The sequence below is a fragment of the Colobus angolensis genome, unplaced genomic scaffold (assembly GCF_000951035.1).
Source record: "Colobus angolensis palliatus isolate OR3802 unplaced genomic scaffold, Cang.pa_1.0 Scaffold125, whole genome shotgun sequence".
In the NCBI taxonomy this organism is placed as follows: domain Eukaryota; kingdom Metazoa; phylum Chordata; class Mammalia; order Primates; family Cercopithecidae; genus Colobus; species Colobus angolensis.
Window position 1 is genome coordinate 56,559 of NW_012113697.1, and position 19,857 is coordinate 76,415.

General features: G+C 41.6%; 1 protein-coding gene across 1 annotated transcript in view; it reads left to right on the forward strand.

The window, feature by feature from the left end:
• The first annotated feature begins 943 nt into the window (after positions 1 to 943).
• The window catches only part of TRIM16 (tripartite motif containing 16), a 55,409-nt gene continuing 36,495 nt past the window's right edge, over positions 944 to 19,857 (forward strand). Inside the window, exons 1-3 of the mRNA XM_011933216.1 lie at positions 944 to 969; positions 3,328 to 3,416; positions 7,027 to 7,128. The gene's annotated coding sequence lies outside the window, so the exon portion shown is untranslated. The remainder of the gene's footprint in view (positions 970 to 3,327; positions 3,417 to 7,026; positions 7,129 to 19,857) is intronic.

The window sequence follows — 19,857 nt, forward strand, 5'->3', positions numbered from 1 at the left end:
ACGAACAGTGTGAACATGGAGATGGATATCAGAGATCCGTTTATCTACATTTTCAGAGAATGGTATTGCTCTGATGTGAGTGTAAGCAGGTTACTCTCTGTGTCTCGTGTTCTTTACCTGTAATTTGAGGTTTGTTTTACCTACTTTTCAGTGGTGATTGTGAGGATTAAATGGAATTTTGACATGCAACAGTTGACACAGGGCCAGATACCAAGTAAGGGATCAATCAGTTGTCGCTTTTATTAATAGTAGGCATCCATCTCCCCATTTGTACATAAGAAGGAAACACCCAAGAAGGAAAAGTAACTTGTAGGGCACCCAGCCAACTAGCACATAGTGGAAATTAGAATCCAGGCACTCCCAGCAGGGCACTTTCCACCACCCTGCACTTTTGTATTCAGCAGGCACAGTATCTTTACTGCTGTCTGTAACTAGCTGTCTATATTCCTAGCGTCTGATTCTGCAGGGCCCTGGTGGTATAAAGGTACCGAGACTTGCCTGTGTTTAGGGCTTCCTGAAGATTAAATGGCTGCTGAAGTTCTTGAGTTTAGCTTTGGCTCAAAAGATACTGCTTCAGACTCTTTGTTCTGAATAGAGTCTCAGAGAATGAAAAAAGAAATAGAATGAAAAAGGGAAAAACTTCAATCCAGAATCTCTTGCCAGAGTTTCTGGGAGAATGCTGGCAATTCCCAGGAAGATATGTGGAGAACGGAAAGGTTGCTACACCCAATTAGTGTAGCAAAGGCTATGATTATGGAGGACTGGACCTGCAAACTCCAGAACAGAGGTGAGAAATAGAAATAAAGGGTCCTGCCATTAGCCGAGAATCTACAGTGTGCACACACAACCTCATTTTAGTTTTTCTTTACGGAAATCTTGTAAAATGTGTGTGGGCAGCACAGAGACCTTGGGCAAGTTAACAGTTTCCTCATCTGTAAATAGTGATTTATGGAAAGCACCTGGTGCATGGTGAGTTTGCGAAGAATGGTAGTGATTTTACTAATATCATTCCCTTTTAATTTGAAACTCTGAAAAAACAAGATACCTTACTTCCATACTCTTTCCATTATACCACCTGCCTCTCTGAAGGATGAGGGGGGATAAGTCAGACTCCTTGGAAGAGGAGAAAGAAATAGGTATGGAGAGGCTGATGACTTGATTTGGCATTACAGCACATAGGAGAGCCCTAGTCCCTTGAACCTTCTATGAGCTCAGGGGTAGGGCTGGGGCCTGTGTCCCCAGGGTCCATGGCCCTGCTGCTCATTTCTGGCAGAATTAAGGACTGCTCCTTGGCTCTCTTTCAGTTTGCTCTCAAAAAGTGCTTTCTCTTAAGGAGATACAAAGGGATGTCCCAGATTAGGGACTTCCATAGTCTATCTCTAGTCTGTTTGGCTCTCCTGTAATATCCTGCCCTCAGGCCCTCTGATTTCTGGAAGTCCTGGAACTTAGGAGTTCCTAACTCTACCTTAGCTCCCACTGATTGCCAGTGTCCAGTACAGGGAGGGCACAGGCATCTTGTGGGGAAGTTGGATTTGGGAGTACGACATATTGATCGTACCTTTTTTCCTTGTAAAACAAAGTATAGAAAGAAAGTGCCATAAAGTCTTGGTTAATGTTGATATGCAGAAAATATTGAGAGTAATAATTAACTGATGATTAAATGACCTTTCCTGAGTGCTTATTCTGTACCAGGTACTGGTTTGGGCCATTTATATGCATTAACACACATTGTAGCAGGGTAGGTACCATTATTATTATTATTATTATTTTGAGACTGTGTCTCAGTCTGTTGCCCAGGGTGGTGCAATCTCGACTCACTGCAACCTCTGCCTCCCAGGTTCACGCCATTCTCCTACCTCAGCCTCCCGAGTAGCTGGGACTACAGGTGCCCGCCACCACGCCTGGCTAATTTTTTTTCTATTTTTAGTAGAGACGGGGTTTCACCGCGTTAGCCAGGATGGTCTTGGTCTCCTGACCTTGTGATCTGTCCGCGTTGGCCTCCCAAAGTGCTGGGATTACAGGCGTGAGCCCCTGTGCCTGGCCATTATTCTCTTTTTTAAAATTAGCCGGGCGAGGTGGCGGCGCCTGTAGTCCCAGCTACCTTGGAGGCTGAGGCAGGAGAATGGCGTGAACCCGGGAGGTGGAGCTTGCAGTGAGCTGAGATCCGGCCACAGCACTCCAGCCTGGGTGACAGAGTGAGACTCCGTCTCAAAAAAAAAAAAATAAAATAAAATAAAATTAGGAAACGGAAGCCCAGAAGAAACTTGGCTATGGTTATACAGAGCCAGGATGTAAAGGCAGCAGGCAGGCAGACTCCGGAGCCAGAGTTCCAATGACAAAGGATTACAGGAGGCTTGGATTCTACAAAATTGTGAAACCCTGTACTTGATAATAACTGAGGCCTAGAAAGAACTACTTCTTCCCCCAAACACATCCACAAGGAGCTTTAAGTACTGCTTTTTGGAGGTGGGTGGAGAGAGGATTGAAGAAGTAATAAACTGTAAAGTATTAGGAAAGTATAGAATGATATGTAGAATAAGATAAATAGCATGTAACCCTACTACCTAGAGATAAGCTCGAAGAAGTGCTCAAAGGTAATATGATCAGCAGTTTTCTCCCTACAGGCAAAAAATCAAAATGGAGAAGTAAATTATGAGTGGAAGGTTGCTTGTTGGGCATAGAATCAGACCGAGGGAATTTGGGGCTCATTCATTAATTCATTCACAATACTTAGGGACTACTGTCTGCCAAATACACTGTGCTTGGTGCTTAGGACACAGGGGTAGATGATATGACACACGCAATTTAGTGGAGCGTGTGTGGTGGAACAGACCTAAGATGGCTACAGACTCACCGTGGGCCTGGAATACTCACGATGGGGTGGCTAAAGGTGTCCCTGACCATGACTGCTGGGGTGGGCACTGCTGCCTTTTGCTGCTGTGATTCCCTTTTTCTTGTTCTATAAAATTGGTCTCTCCATTTGCGAATAAAGGAGTTGAGCCTGGAGGTCTTTAAGCACCTCTCCAATTGTAACATTGCACTTCTTGTTTTGTTTTAGGGTTTTTTGGTCCCAGGGAACCTCATTTTCAGAGCGGTGGCTCACGCAGATCCTGAACTCAGTTAATGGTCATACCTTTCCCTAAGTTTACGTTCATTCTATCCTCTGAGATGATCTTTGAAATCTCATTACATAGATGTCTGTAAAATCCTTCAAGCTATGGACAGCCAAGGTCAGAGGCACATTTTGTCATAAGTGGCTGTTTCTAAACTCACAGGTTTGAGATACATGAAGATAAACCAGATTCCTTTATGTCGATTTCCTTCCAGTTCTGCCTTCTGAGGACCCTGCCGTTTCCCAAAAGAGGTGTCTTGAGAAGGAAAATATGGCTGCTCTTTGCCGGACAGCAGAGTCCCAGGTGAGTTGGGGATTTTCCTCTCTTCTCGGAAATCTTATTTTAATTGAGTTGGGGATTTTCCTCTCTTCTTGGAAATCTTATTTTAATTGCTGAAGCAAATTTCTTTCTCTTAGCATGAAGCTTGTCAACTATATCAGCCACAGCAGTTTGAAAGGAAAGGATGGAGTGGGTGGGATGGACTGCCAACGAGATGGCGTTCGAGTATTCCTCAGTTGTATGGCAGCAGCAGTGAAGGTCAGGCGGCTTGGTAGCCTCGCCCATCAGTTGGCAGTGTAGAGAAAGGATGGGGGCAGCGGGGTGGGAATGAGGCCTCTTTAGCAGATAATTGAGGAGCATGACTCCTAGAACATGGTTGGGTGAGAATCAAGCTTCTTTTTGTTCACTTGAGACATTTGGCGTAGATATGCGAAGGCTCGTGAGGCATTTCTTTCTTCCATCTGCTTAGAATATTTTGGGGAGAAAAGATGTACACAAATCTATGTGGCACAAACCAGCAGATTTATTATTCTTAAAGACCTTATTATTAAGGGCCCTTTTTATTAAGGGCCTACTCAATAATAGAGTGTCTTAGGGAAAATGCTTTTTGGACTTGGAGGAGCAGGAGCAAATGTGTCTGGCTGAGAGAGATTTAGGAAGGTTTTATTCATTCAACTAGCATTTTAAAGTTCTTTTAAGCGGCTCCTAGGCTAATGAAAGTAGTAAGATTTGATGTGGGCCCTGAAGGCTGAGTAGAATCTTGAAGGATTTGTAGAAAGTTAGTGACATAAATGACTTAGAATCAAAGCAAGATACTGATTCCTCTAGCACAGGAAAAAAGTCAGTACATTGAAATCATGGAGATGTTGTTCCACAAAAAATTAAAGGCTTCTTATACTCAAAGTTCTTTCCTAGATATGATTCTCAAGTTTGGCCTATTTCTTTCTTTTTTTTTTTTTTTGAGACAGAGTCTCGCTCTGTCGCCCAGACTGGGGTGCAGTGGCGCGATCTCAGCTCACTGCAAGCTCCGCCTCCCGGGTTCATGCCATTCTCCTGCCTCAGCCTTCCGAGTAGCTGGGACTACAGGCGCCCACCACCATGCCTGGCTAATTTTTTTTGTATTTTTAGTAGAGACGGGGTTTCACCATGTTAGCCAGGATGCTCTCCATCTCCTGACCTCGTGATCTGCCCACCTCAGCCTCCCAAAGTGCTGGGATTACAGGCGTGAGCCACTGCACCCGGCCAGCTTGGCCTATTTCTTAGTTTCTTACTTACCATGTGTCTCTCTCAATTTACTTAAGATAACCTTAAGGCCAGCTGAACAATACACTTGGGTGGGAAGGCCACATTCTTAATCTGACCTTTTTTTTACAGGGCTAAATCACTTTGTTTAGTTGACAGATATAATGGGCCTTTATTGCTCAAAGCTCCTGTTAGACTTACTTCGCACTGTTTGAGATCTAGAAACAGTTTGCTTTTCCATCCATGTGAGGCCTCAGATTTCTGTACTCTATTCTCTTTTGCTTTGGCTTGAAAATTGACACATTGTTTCCTGAACTTAACTCATTCTTTCTTTGCCAGACATATCCAGGAGCATTCTACACAAAGAGCATTCTGGCGGCGCTTTCCAAGCTGTTCTAGAGCCACAGGCCCAGTGAGCATTTGCCCTGCCCTCATAGTTGCTAATTAGTTTGCCAGTGTATATTAAGAGTCTGCATCTTTTGGCTGGATGCGGTGGCTCATGCCTGTAATCCCAAAACTTTGGGAGCCTGAGGTGGGCGGATCACCTGAGGTCAGGAGTTCGTGACCAGCCTGGACAACATGGTGAGACCCCGTTTCTACTAAAAATACAAAAAAAATTAGATGGGCGTAGTGGCTTACGCCTATAGTCCCAGCTACTCTTGAGGCTGAGGCAGGAGAATCACTTAAACATGGGAGGTGGAGGTTGCAGTGAGCCGAAATCATCGTGGCCACTGCACTCCAGCAACAGCGTGAGGCTCCGTCTCAAAAAAAAAAAAAAAAAAAAAAAGGAGAGAGTCTGCATTTTTCCAGTCTTAAATATTCTTTTCTTTGAAGCCTGCCACCTGACTTTCAAGCCAGTGCCACCTGTGTGTTTGAACTTTTTATTACGATATCTCCCACTTGAAGGTGCTAATTTCTGAATTAGTTTGGGTTGGCTTACTAATGACTGTTGTAACCAATAGACCCAAAGCATATATGTGGCTTTGATACAGTAGAAGTGTATTGTTTGCTGTCATAGCCGTGTGACTGGGTATATAGATGGATAGGGTGGCCATTCAGGGACCTGAGCTATCTGAAGCTCTAGCCTCTTTACCACATGGCTTCCAAACTCACTCTGGGGCTCGTGGCCCTACCAGCCAGTCAGAAGGGGAAAACAGCATGGAAGAATATATGTGAGTCAGGCCTGGAAAGGACGCACATCACTTCTGCTTGCATCCTGTTGGTTAGGATCTCATGGCCAAGTCTAGTTGGGAAATGTTTGTATACCTAGAAAGGAGAGGAGGAGGTGTATTTTCATGGACGGTTAGCAGCTCCTAGCACTGTTCTCAAACATTTAGGTTATTTAGAATGATTTTGCTATTTTGCTATTGTAAGGTATAAATAGATGTGATTCTTTATTTATAACTCTCCATATTTCTGATAGTTTTCTTTTTTTTCCTCTTTTTTTTTTTTTTTTTTTTTGAGACAGAGTCTTGCTCTGTCTCCCAGGCTGGAGTGCAGTGGCATGATCTTGGCTCACTGCAAGCTCCGCCTCCCGGGTTCACGCCATTCTCCTACTTTAGCCTCCCGAGTAGCTGGGACTATAGGCACCCACCACCACACCTGGCTAATTTTTTTGGTATTTTTAGTAAAGATGGGGTTTCACTGTGTTAGCCAGGATGGTCTTGATCACCTGACCTTATGATTTGTCCGCCTTGGCTTCCCAAAGTGCTGGGATTACAGGCATGAGCCACCGCACCCTGCCAATAGTTTTCTTATAATTGAGTCCTATATATAAAATTACTGTAAAATAAAACTATCAAATTATGTCAAAGAGGTATACGCATTTTAAGATTTTAAGATTCTTTAATATACGAGTCAATAAAATCTTGTCTTTGACACTGTGAACATAGTTTAATCTATTTCCTCTCCATCCCATTAGTCTCCCCTAATTATGCCTCATTTAACTTTTTCTTCAGAACCCCATGCAGGTGTTTCAGGGCTTTGTGTCATTCAATGATGTGGCTGTGAACTTCACTGAGGAAGAATGGAGAGAACTGGCGCCTGCTCAGAGTCTTGTACAGAGATGTAATGCTGGAGAACTATAGGAACCTGGTCTCCTTGGGTAAGCTTGGGTCCTTCTACCCCAGATTGACCTTTCAGGATACCTTTGCCTTCTAAAGATTCCCTTGCTTCTATTAGGGGATGATAACAAATGAGGCTTTGGTGATTTTCCCCACAGAATCCAGATCAGAGCCTTAAACTGTTTTTCACCCTACTTGGGTAGAGATTATTTAATTGCTTTTGACAGTTATTTCATTTTCTCCTCTCTAAAATGCAACAGAGTGGGACTGAGAATAGGGTGGTCCTTTCTCTTTTGAACTTAAAATTACATTCTGTTTGTGTCTCTTAGTAGGATGTCCATTTTCCAAACCTGCTATCTTCCAGTTGGAAGAAGTAGTAAACCCACAAATACACATGCAGGAGGGAGAGGTGCCAAGAAGCAGCTATACAGGCAAGTGAGAACAAGGCAGATTGCATCTTTAGAAATAAGAGTTAGGGGTTCTTCCCAAATCCTCCAGGCCTGTAGAAGATGTTGAATCCCCCTGCAGTCTCATCTTCACTTGACCACGTCAGAATCCTAATAGCTTACCCCTCTATTTCTTCCCAGACTCAAGGAAGAGATACTTCCTCCTTAAAGTTATAACCCCAATGCATAATCCAGAGATCACCTTTGTGCCTCATCCTGAGGCATTTTATGAGGCTATTCCCCTTTCCTCTTTAGTAGCTGGAATCACTTCTTCATTTACTCTGTCCTCATTCTACCTAGTTTTCTGCTGTCTAAGAAATACGAAGAGAAGGAAATAATTTGAATAATTTTAAGGTTATAAAATTGACATAATTTGTTGTATAGATTTGAGAGGTGAGGGAGTAACAGACAAAGAAAATTCTCAGGTTTCTGGTTTGGATGTGTAGGTGAATGGAAGTTCTCTTCCCTGAGATGGAGAATACAGGAGAAGTAGCAAGTTTAGGGGGTGGAAGATGAGTTCAGTGTATCTTAAGTTATTTGAAGTGTCTGTAATAAGTCTAAACCAGTGGTTCTTAACCAGGGACAAGTTTGCCCCCCAGGGGACATTTGGCCATGTCTGAAGTGTGCTATGGGCATCTCATGGGTAGCATCCAGGAACCAGGGATGCTGCTAAACGTCCTACAGTGCACAGGACAGGGCCCCACACAAAAACATGTCCGTCGAAAATGTCAATAGCGCTGCAGTTGAGAAAACCTGCTCTAAGTGGTGATGTCTGGAGGCTAGATGAATATAAGGAGGACATGCCAAATGTATCTTAGTAAAGGAAAGAGATCTTAACTGGTGGTACAGAGTTGGGAGTTGCCTGAGAATGGATGGTAATTGAAGCCATGGGAGTGGATAATATCACCCAAAGAGCACAAAAAGAGTTGCAAGAGAGCCTGGAACCCTAATGAGCACAAACATTCAAGTATCTGCAAAAAAATAAATAAACAAACAAATATATGTATATAGTATATAGTACATATGTTTTATAGTATATATGCAAATATATATGTATGTATTTACTAAAACTATAGTTATAATTTCAGCCTTAAGGAAGGGGGAGAAAAAGAAAATTCTAAGAAAGGGGAGATGGAAAAAGCAAAATAGATTCCTCATCAACAGAAGGTACAATTATATAATTTTATAATTTATATTCTATTATAAACATAATATATATGTATGTATATATACATATGTGTATATATATACACAGGGCTTCTCTCCAGTGTGGATCCTCTGATATTGGGTAAGACGGGCAGTTCTACTGAAGGCTTTCCCACACTCCTGACAATCAAACGGTTTCTGTCCAGTATGAACCCTCTGATGCTGGGTAAGAGATGAGCTCTGGCTGAAGGCTTTCCCACAGTCTTTACAGGTGTAGGGTTTCTCTTCAGTGTGGACTTTTGTATGTTTTGTAAGAGTTGAGCTCTGACCGAAGGCTTGACCACATTCTTTACACTTGTAGGGTTTTTCTCCAGTATGAGTTCTGTCACATAAATATGGCAGAGCTTTCAGGTGTAGTTCAGCCCTCATTAGACATCAGAGACTTCACAGTGGAGAATCTACCTGAATGTCTGGGCAAATCCACTCAGACTCTTCATTTTGTTAAATACCAAAGAATTATACTTTCATAGGTTGTTACAGTGGCGATGCTTTTCTATTATATTTTAAGGGATGAAAATTCCCCCCTCTTCTAACCTAGTTATTTTCTCCTGCAAAGCTATCAGAATATCACAAATCCAAGTGAAGAAATACTGAACTGAAATCTGGAATATCCTAATAGACTCTAAAGCTCAATTTTTTTTTTTTTTTTGAGACGAAGTCTCGCTCTGATGCCCAGGCAGGAGCGCAGTGGCCCGATCTCGGCTCACGGCAAGCTCCGCCTCCCAGGTTCACGCCATTCTCCTGCCTCAGCCTCCCGAGTAGCTGGGACTACAGGCGCCTGCCACCACGCCCGGCTAATTTTTTGTATTTTTAGTAGAAACGGGATTTCACCGTGTTAGCCAGGATGGTCTCGATCTCCTGACCTCGTGATCCACCTGCCTTGGCCTCCCAAAGTGCTGGGATTACAGGCGTGAGCCACCGCGCCCGGCCAAGCTCAATTTTTGTATGTATACGTGTGTATTTTTATCTGTACCTGAAATGACTGATGTCACCATGCAGTAATTTTATCCCCCTCCCCTGGCCTCAGGAATAAGCCAAGAAATTCTAGCTGTGCAGAATTGAGCTTGTTGCCCCTTCTTGTACTGATGGAAATAGTGCCATGTCCAAACAAAATAGAGAAGGTCATGGCTAATTGCATATCCTAATACCACCTTCCTATAAAACTTTGCTATAATCTATAGTAATTCCTGCCCCCGGCTCATACCCTCCTGTGGGCAGCTTTTGTCTGCTTTACCTCATCCCACTGTTTTGTGATCACCTGCCAGAAGATGAGGGACCCAGTTAATAGGCCAGATTTCAACACTGATGACATTTCACACACCAAGAGAACTTGAAAGTTTGCTACTCATACACAGGATTTCTGGAGAGAGCAGGATAGATGAAAGCTGGTCCAAAATGGCAAGAACAGAGAGGAGGCTGGGCCTTTAAAGTGGCTAGGGAGTGGGGCTGGAGAGCATTCAATCTGTGGGCTTGAGGGATTCAAGCTTCCCGCCAGTGCTGGGAGCTCAGGAGATGCCCATGGATTTCTGTATCTAAAGTACCAGGTGTGTGGTGGGGCAGTGTAGGGGAGGGGAGAATAGAAAATGGTGGAAGCTTAAATGCTGTCAGTGGCCAGACATAAAAAATGGGGCCAAACTCTGTTACATCTATGTTCTCAGAAAATCTTTTTTCACTTATCTCAAAATAGCTCTTTAATGTTATTGTGTCTTCTTCTTCTTTTTTTTTTTTGAGGTGGAATCTCGCTCTGTCACCAGGCTGGAGTGGAATGGCACAATCTCAGCTCACTGTGACCTCCGCCTCCCGGGTTCAAGCGATTCTCCTGCCTCAGCCTCCTGAGTAGCTGGGACTACAGGTGCCTGTCACCATGCCTGGCTAATTTTTGTATTTTTAGTAGAGATGGGGTTTCATCATGTTGGCCAGGATGGTCTCAATCTCTTGACCTCATGATCCGTCCGCCTCGGCCTCCCAAAGTGCTGGGATTACAGGCGTGAGCCACTGTGCCCAGCCTATTGTGTCTTCTGTTGATGAGGAATCTATTTTGCTTTTTCCATCTCCCCTTTCTTAGAATTTTATTTGTTTTTTCTCCCCTTCCTTAAGGCTGAAATTATAACTATCACTTCTCAGAAAGTAAGAACCATTTATCTTGGAAACTGACAGCCTTACATAGTAACTATTATGCAATCCCAACAGAAGAGTTAGGGAGGATTTAGTCAACACTTTTAGAAAACATTTTAGAAAAAAATAGTCATATGAATTTGTATCAGACTGTCACCAGATTAAGTTACTTGAGGGTGCCTGATGAAAATTCCTGTATATGGCTCTAAGAAATGTTATGTGTACCTAATAAAGCCAGGCATTATTTTTTGGTTACACTGTGACTCAACACATACATGCAAACTTTTTTTTTTCTTTCAAATCTTCCTAAGCTTAAACTGATGTTAGAGTCACTTTTTAGGTTTCCATTAATTATTTTCCCTGCCTTTTTTTTTTTTTTTTTTCCTGTTTTAGGTGCATTTCCTGATAGGAATGCCTGTCAAGGGACTCCAATCCTGTACAATAGGACCTGAGAGTAATCCTATTGTACAGGATTGGAGTCCCTTGACTTTCCCGTATCATTCCCAATGTACTAGCCAGAACCTGAGATTTCCGTGCTTTCTATTTTTCTCACTAAAAGGGCTATTCTGAACTCTCTCTCCTCACCTGCTTTCCTATCCTTCTCTTCTATTTAAAGAAGTCCGTGTTAGTACAGGTTGAAATTCAACAGGGCTTGAATTACAGAAGGCACAACTGAATTTAAAGGAGAAAAGATTTTTGTTCTGAAAATTAGTGGTGAGACAGACCACTCTGAATAAATGGTGATATCTGGAAATAATTTTTGAAATGCCCAAAATCCTTAGTAATTTTAAGAAATTGAAACAGGGTGGAAAGGATCATCTATAAGAGTGTTTGCATTAGAATAGGACTTCTTAAAGTAATGTTTGTTAACAATTTCGGTAACAAGGTCATTTCCAAACATTGTTCCTGGCGCCAGTCAGCTTTGGGTTGGTGGAAATTGTTGTTCCTTCAGAGGCCTCATCTGTGGTAATTGGTTTAGAACTAAAAACTCAAGACAGATGTCCTTGAACTAAAGGTCTGTCCTAGAATGGGTGGATTGCATGAATTCGTGGATTTTACTATAGTGAATTTGTATAATTCTCTTGTAGCCTAAATATAATTTGGATCCAGAAATATTAAAATTTCGAGGACATCATAGTGACAAAATATTTTAAATCAGAACAGTTCTAGAAATGTTATGACTGGGACTGGGACTTACAGAGCCTTTTTGGTTTTGTTTCAGTTTACTCTGACTGTACTGTTAGTAGTGTGGTCTGTGCTTCTACTCTCCGCTTGGATTTGTTTGTTTGTTTGTTTGTTTGTTTGAAACAGGGTTTTGCTCTATTGCCTGGGCTGGAGTGCAGTGGCACCATCACAGCTCACTGCAACCTGGAACTCCCAGGATCCTTGATCCTCCCACCTCAGCCTCCTGAGTAGCTGGGACCACAGGCAAACGTCACCATGCCTGGCTGATTTGTTTGTATTTTTTGTAGATGGCATTTGCCATATTGCCCAGACTGGTCTTGAACTCTTGAGCTCAAGCAGTGTGCCCACCTTGGCCTCCTGAAGTGCTGGCATTACTGGCATGAGCCGCCATGCCCAGCATTTGGATATTTCTATAACAGGATTCTCTCTCGTGTGCTGTAGTGTAGACCACACTTACCCTTCATGATGGAGAATATAATTCCTCTCCTTTTATAACCTAAGCTAAAGCTCTATGTGTTTGTTTGGTTATGGTAAAGTCTGGGGCAGGGTTTTGATTTGGAGCTTTAGATAGTCCATGTTCTGATGTTTTGATCTCTTTTTGGTAGGTAATCTGGGTTCTTTAGTTTTTAAATCGTGAGTGTCTAATTTTCTAATTTATATGTTAAAATTGCCTGTATGCTTGGCTGATATGTGTCCAGTGAAGGGCAAATTAATTTACATGTTAAATTAATTCCTCCAAGCAAATTATCCTGAATAATTTGCACTGTTGTAATAAGCTAACTAGGGTGACCCCAGGCTTGATTGGAGGATTGCAGGAAGAGATATTTAGTGATTAAAGCAGGGATTTCTGTCTTTTCGGAGGAGGCATTAATACTTGTTAGGTTTTCTTTAAGTTAAGAGGCAGTTGTCACTTTATCAGTCTTTTCAGTTTGCAAGTTAGTCTCCTTTAGGACCCAGCTTAAGGTATCACCTCCACCCTCACCTCTTCCTTGTCCACTGTCACTGAAAATAATCTCCTCCTCTGAATACCAGTACTGCTCACTGTTTATATCACTCACATATGCCTATGAAACATGACAATTCTGGTTTGATACTAATATCCGGCCTTATTCTCAATTTCAACATCATCAGGGATCATGATTTTAACATCATTGTCATCATGAGGGAAACCTCTCTTTGTTTAGGTCTTTTGTTACTGATTTTACACAAAATAATACATACGGTTAAAAAAGTCACATGAAATAGAGTTTTTCAATGAAAAGTCATTCTTCTAGGGCCTTTGACCTATTAGATATATATCATATCTTTGATGACTGCTGGGTATGTTTTGCCAAGAGTCATCTATGCAGAATACAGTGGCTTGAGATAAACATCTCAGGAAAAATCATCTCCTACTTACATTTTACTTAACAAGAATTCACCCATATGCACCAAGATATACCCCTCAAACCGAAAGATAAATTAGTGTAATTAAGAATACTATAAAATTGGCTGGGTACGGTGGCTTACACCTGTAATCCCAGCACTTTGGGAGGCCGAGGCGGGTGGATCACAAGGTCAGGAGATCGAGACCATCCTGGCTAACACAGTGAAACCCCATATCTACTAAAAAAACAAAAAATTAGCCGGGCATGGTGGTGGGTGCCTGTAGTCCCAGCTACTCAGGAGGCTGAGGTAGGAGAATGGCGTGAAACCAGGAAGCGGAGCTCGCAGTGAGCTGAGATCGCGCCACTGCACTTCAGCCTGGTCGACAGAGTGAAACTCCGTCTCAAAAAAAAAGAAAAAAGAATACTATAAAATTATATTTTGCACACCTGCATAAAATTATATTATTTATTTATCTATTTATACATGAGTTATTATCAGAGCTATACACAAAACTAGCTGTATTTTATGGGCAAATTCAAGGATTTATAAAGACAATATTGGTATTGCCCTATTTTCATCTTGCACGCTGACTACGGAAGTAACCTTGTGTAAGAGCGTGACTCCAGTGAATCTAGAGGCCCAGCCAGTTCATTCATGTGCTAGTTTATTCCTCTCCCTGAATGTTTTTGCTTCGTTTGCCAAAGTTGACTGTATCAGACGATATGCCAATTTATCCTAGCAGGAAGATTGCTAGGATACAGCAACATGGTGAATTAAGAAGCACTCCAGATTAATCCAAGTCTAAAAAAAATTCCACTTAACCTTAATCAGCTTCATATATTAGGCCTGGAATAAATATGACTATAGTGCAAGTGGGAAGACATTAGACAATATTCATTTGTATATTATTGATATTAGATGAGGCACACTGACAAAAACAAAACCCTAGAAATACAGTAATTGTATAGTGAAGTCATGGCTTAGGATTCTTTGCTTATATCATGGTTTTTATAGGATCCCAACACTCGAAATTAAAAAGATTCCCAGTAACACCAACTTAATTGTATGTAGAATAATCCTTAATGGAGAAAATACTTACAATTGTATAGAAAGCCTACAGTGGATCGTTTGTTATCATCCCTGTTCATAGATTTTAGAACCAAAAGGGAACTTTGAATATGTAATATGGAGCTTTTATTTTGCGAGTGAGGAGATGGAGATCTGGAAAGGTTAAATGATATGCCTATGCTATTTGGGGTGAGGGCAGTGGATAGCGGAGCTGAGCTTCCACAGACCTCCCCGCTCTGCATCAAAAAATGACCTTTCTGTGACATGTAGACCATAGAGAGCGTCTGGGAGAGCAATGGGCATAGGGACGCTTGGAAGTGGAGGAAATTAGTGGCTGAATGAGGGACAGAAGGGAGCTGGTTTACATTAAGTAGTAGTTACTGGCTGGAGTGCTGTGATGAGGCCATGGTACAGAGTGCTTTGAAGTCCTGCCCTGGGCCTGGGAATGGAGTGTGGACACATGTGATAGGCTTTTCATCCTTGTTGCTTCTGCCCTGTGGCAATTGGGGATTTACTGGATGAAAATGGGTTTTCTTGTCACTGAATTTAAACTGCAGAATATCTCCAAGCTATGAAAATAATTCTGTGTGCATGCATCTGTGGGTTAGAACACTCATTCTAACCGACATGAGGAAATTATCTCATGAAGACTTTACCTGGTGTGATATTCTTATGAGTGAATCAGTGAACACCTTTTGTGTCTCTACTTTGCACTCACAAGACTCATTCTTTCACATTAGTGGTTGTCAACCAGGGGTGATTTTTCCCCCTCCAGGAGACAACTGCCAGTGTCTGGAGACAGTTTTGATTGTCACAATTGGGGGAGGGGGTGTTACTGGCACCTAGAGGATAGAGGCGAGGAATACTGCTAATGGTCCTACAATGCACAGGACAGCCCCCACAAAAAAGGATTGTCCCACCCAAAACAGCAGTAGCACTGAGATTCAGAAATTTTTAGATAAGTAATTTACTGTGGCAGTATATCCCCACGAGGTGGCGGTACAGCCTCCTGCTGCCATGTTAAACTCAAACTACAGTAATTCACCCTGAGCAGTTGATTATCATAGCAAATCTATTCTCTTTTTCAAAAAGTACACTTAAATGTTTTTTACATTACAAAAGTGAAATATTCTTTGTGACAGATTCAAATAGTATACTGTAGAAGTGTATAAGTAAAAGAAGGGGGTTCCTGAGTTCCCCCTTCAAATCCTACCCTTTAGAATTGATGTGTATCTTTTTAGATTCTTTTCTTGTGCGTGTATATATACGCATGCATGACTAGTAGTGTACTGTTTTGTTTTTCAACTCACTTATAACTTTCAACATTATACTGTAGACATCTTTAAAAATAATTTAGAGGTGTCTCATTTTTTAAATGGATGCATTGTGTTCTGATGTATGGATGTCCTATAATTTCTATATATTCTTATTAATGGGCATTTGGGTTCTTTCCAGTTTTTTTCCTGATACAGGCAATTCATTGGTCATGCCGCTATTTCTGTAGGATAGATTCCTGGAAATGTGAGAGCTGGGTCAGAGTACATTTAAAATATTGATGAATTGGCTGTACTAGTTTATACTCTAACAGTATAGCAGAGTGCCTTTTTCTCTTCCTAACATTGGATACTATCAAGATTTTATTTTTAATATATATTTTATTATATTTCATTCTTAATAATGTTGAATGTCTTTTCCTATGTTTATTTTTTCTATGTTTATCAGTTATTCGTAGTTCTTCCATGAATTGCCTATTCATTTCGTTTTTCCATTTTTATTGGATTGCTTTCTTTTTATCAATTTGGAGTAGCTCCTTATACATTTTGCTTATTAATGCTTTGAAGTTTCTTTTTGAATATGGGGTAAGTTAAATATAACATAGCTAGCCAATTGAACTAACTGTCCTTACTGAATAATTCTTCCCTTTCTCACTGAATTGAAATATATACATATATGAGTCTGTTTTTGGACTCTGTTCATCTAATGCTGTGCTAGTTTCACAGTGTTTTATTTACTGTGGCTTGTAGCTGGTTGGTGAAGAAGAATGGAAAGAATGTTAGACGGTGTGTTTTCATGTGCAAAAGCCTAGAGATAGGAGAAAACGGCAAGGGAGTGAAGGAAGGCCAGAGGCTAAGGAAGGAACGAGGACATGAGGAGGAGGTTAGAATAAGGGGGAATGATGCTGGAGCACAGATGGGGCTCAGATCATACAAGACCCCATGGGCCGTTTTCAAATTTGGATCTTTGTTCTTAGAGCCATGGTAAGATTTTAGCCAGAGAAGTGACATGATCAGACTTATATTTTTTGAAGCTTTCTTTGGACTTCTGCTTCTGGCTATGATGGAGTAACTGGTACTAGGCTAGCCCTCCCACCATAAACTGCTATACAACATGACAAAATAGATGAGACAACTATTTTCAGGCAGTGAACAATAGGTCGCACAAAACTACTGATCCCAGACAGAGGGAACCTCATGAGATGAACCCCATGATCAACCCAACTTTCTGTCTTGGAACTACTCCCAACCATGGCACAGATAGCTGGAATCTGTGTAGAACACAGTGGTCCCCCTGAGTGGAGGATGTGGAGATGGGGGTTCAGAGCAGCGGAAGCAGACAGATAGTGCGGGATGAGATACAGAGAGGAGGGAGTTGTATAAGGCGTCTATGAGTACATGGATAGGTCCCTTGTAAGTCGAAGGTTGAGAAGCAAGCTGAACGTGAGCTAGGTGAGATCGCTCAAGGGTTACGAGATAGCAGCTACTGTGGGATTGAGAGTAGAACAGTGTCGCGGTGGGATCCTGGGACATACAAAGGACACTGGGAAAAACCAAGGAAATCTGAGTAAGTATGGACTTCTGTTAATAATGTATCAATATTAGTTCATTAATTGTGACCAGCTATCATAGAGTAACATAAGATGTTAACAATAGGGGTGTTGTATACCCCTATGGTAGAAAGATTGAAGGGTCTTATGTACCCCCATTGGGTGTGGGGTATATAGGAACTCTTAAAAAAAGAGTTTGATCTACCATGGTAGAGAATTTATTCTTTCCATAGAAATGATAGAATTCTTAGATGAAGAAGCATTCAAAGAGAAGTCAGCCAAAACATATAGGAAGAAGAAAGTCATAGATGTGGATCAGGAAGTTAATTGATTAAATATTCTCTCTGGGGGAAAAAAAAGCTACTTTTTGCATCTTACACAACTGCACATGTACATTTTTTGCTGGAAAACCATCAGAAGTCCCATTTTGTCACTTAGAATGTTTTAAAGTCATGGACTCGAGATTTGAGATATAATGAAATTAATAATTTTTACTGTTGTTGTCAAGTACATTCTTAAGTGCAACTGGCTTCTTTTTAAAATTTATTTTCAATTTTTGAGTGTGTGGAAAAGTACAATGACTGCTAGCACAGTTTGGTGCCACTGCTTTGATATGTGTGCTGAGGCCCCAGCAGTTTTACTCACTATTGCTCCTGCATCATTGCACAAATGACAATATGGTGAAAAAGGCAAAGAATACTCAAGTATTATCATGAAAATAGTTTTGACCTCACACATCCCTGAAAGGGTCTCAGTGAAGCGTCAAGGGTCCGCAGATCATGCTTTTAGAACCACTGGGTTAACAGCAGGTACCTGGAGTTTATGTAAGACGAAGGAAGGCAAGCCTCTACAAATACTTTATGCTTTTAGACTTATCCCATTCATAAGCCTGTTAGTTCTGTTCCATCCCACCCACCCCCACCAATGCAGAGATTTTAGACTGAATAAAAAGCAAGGCTTGCTTACATGATGCCTATAAGAGATGCATTTTGAATATCAAGAGCCAGGTAGGCTGGTAAAAGGATGGGGAAAACATAATATAAAATAGCCCAAATGTAGAACAAAACCAAATGCTCGTCAGTGGGGTAATGGGTAAACACGCTTGGCTATAGAAATAGCATGGAATGCTACTCAGCAATGAAAACAACAGGCTACTAATATGCACCACGACATGGGTGAATCTCATACATGTTTTATTGAGTGAAATAAGCCAGACACAATAGTGCCTACTGTATGTTTCCATTTGTATGACGTTCCAGAACAAGCAAAACTAATTTATAATGATGAAAATCAGATTCTTAGTTGCCTGGAACCAGGCATGGTAGAAAGATTGAATAAGAGGGCATGAGGGAGCTTCCTGGGTGCTGCAAATATTCTCTATCTTGATTGGGTGGTGGTTACCAGAATGGAGTTATTTGTCAAAACTCATTCACCTGGACACTTAAAATAGGTGAATTTTATTGCATGTAAATTATACCTCAATAAAATTGAGGTAAAAAAGCTTTCTCTGAGGGTGAGTACAGTGGCTCATGCCTGTAATCCTAACATTTTGGGAGGCCAAGGCAAAAGGATCACTTGAGACCAAGAGTTCGAGTCTAACTTGGGCAATATAGTGAGACCCTATCTCTAAAAAATAAAAATAAATACATAAATGAAAAGCTTTCTCTGGATGCAGAATGGAGAATGGATTGGCAGAAGCAATGAGTAGATGTAGGAATTCTAGTGTGGAGCCTATTGCCATAATCCAGGTGAGAGACAATGATGACTTGGACTCTAATAATGGCAGTGGAAATATAAAGGGTAAAGGATTTGGAGATGTGTGAGATGTAAAATGGTGATGGGATGGACATGGGTTGTGAGGGAAAGAGTGGAGGTAGGGATGCTCCCTGGGTTTCTGATTTGTAATCTAGTTGAGTGCTGGTGGCAATCTCTGAGAAAAGAACCATGAGGAGGGTCAAATTTGTTGTGGTGGGATCTGGGAAGGCCTTACGTTTAATTTTGGATGCATTAGATTCAAGGTGCCTGTGAGAAAGTCAAGTCTTTAGACTTAGAAAGTAGTTGGATATACAGGTCTGAAAGTTGAGCTGAGACATCAGTTTATGAGCCATAAACAGGTAGTAACTGAAGTCGTAGGAATGGATGAGCTCATCTAGGAAGAGAGACTAGGTTGGGAAGAAGAGGTGATCTTGGGTTGAACTTCAAAGAGCCTCTCACGTTTTCAGGCAGAGGAAGAGGAATAAGAAAATTGGACTGAAAACTAATGGCCACCAAGATGTGGGCAGCCAGGAGAATGTGTTATCACTTGAATGTTACCCTTTCCTTTCCTTTCCCTTTCCTTTCCCTTTCCTTTCCCTTTCCTACCCCTTTCCTTCCCCTTCCCTTCCCCTTCCCCTTCCCCTTCTCCTTCCCCTTCCTTTCCTTTCCTTTCTTTTATTTTGTTGAGACAGGGTGTCTGTCACCCAGGCTAGAGTGCAGTGGTACAATCATAGCTCACTGGAAGCTCAGCCTCCCCAGGCTCAGATGATCCTCCCACTTCAGCCTCCCTTGGTAGCTGGGACCACAAGCAAGCACCACCACACCTGGAAATTTTTGTATTTTTCTAGAGATGGGATTTCGACATGTTGCCCAGGCTGATCTTGAATTCCTGGGCTCAAGAGCTCTACCCGTCTTGGCCTCCCAAAGAGCTGGGATTATAGGCATGAGCTACTGCACCCAGCCAAGTTCAGTTATTATTTCAAATGTTTACTTGTTACAGCCTTCTTTCTTTAATTTGACTCTATCATGGTCAAAGCCAGCGTGTCTTGGTTAGGATGCACATCAGACTCATCATGGAAGTGTCTAGGCTCTACTATACTATTACTGAATCTTTCTTCTTCTTTTTTTTTTTAACAGAGTTTTGCTTTGTTGCCCAGGCTGGAGTGCAGTGGCACAATCTCGGCTCACTGCAA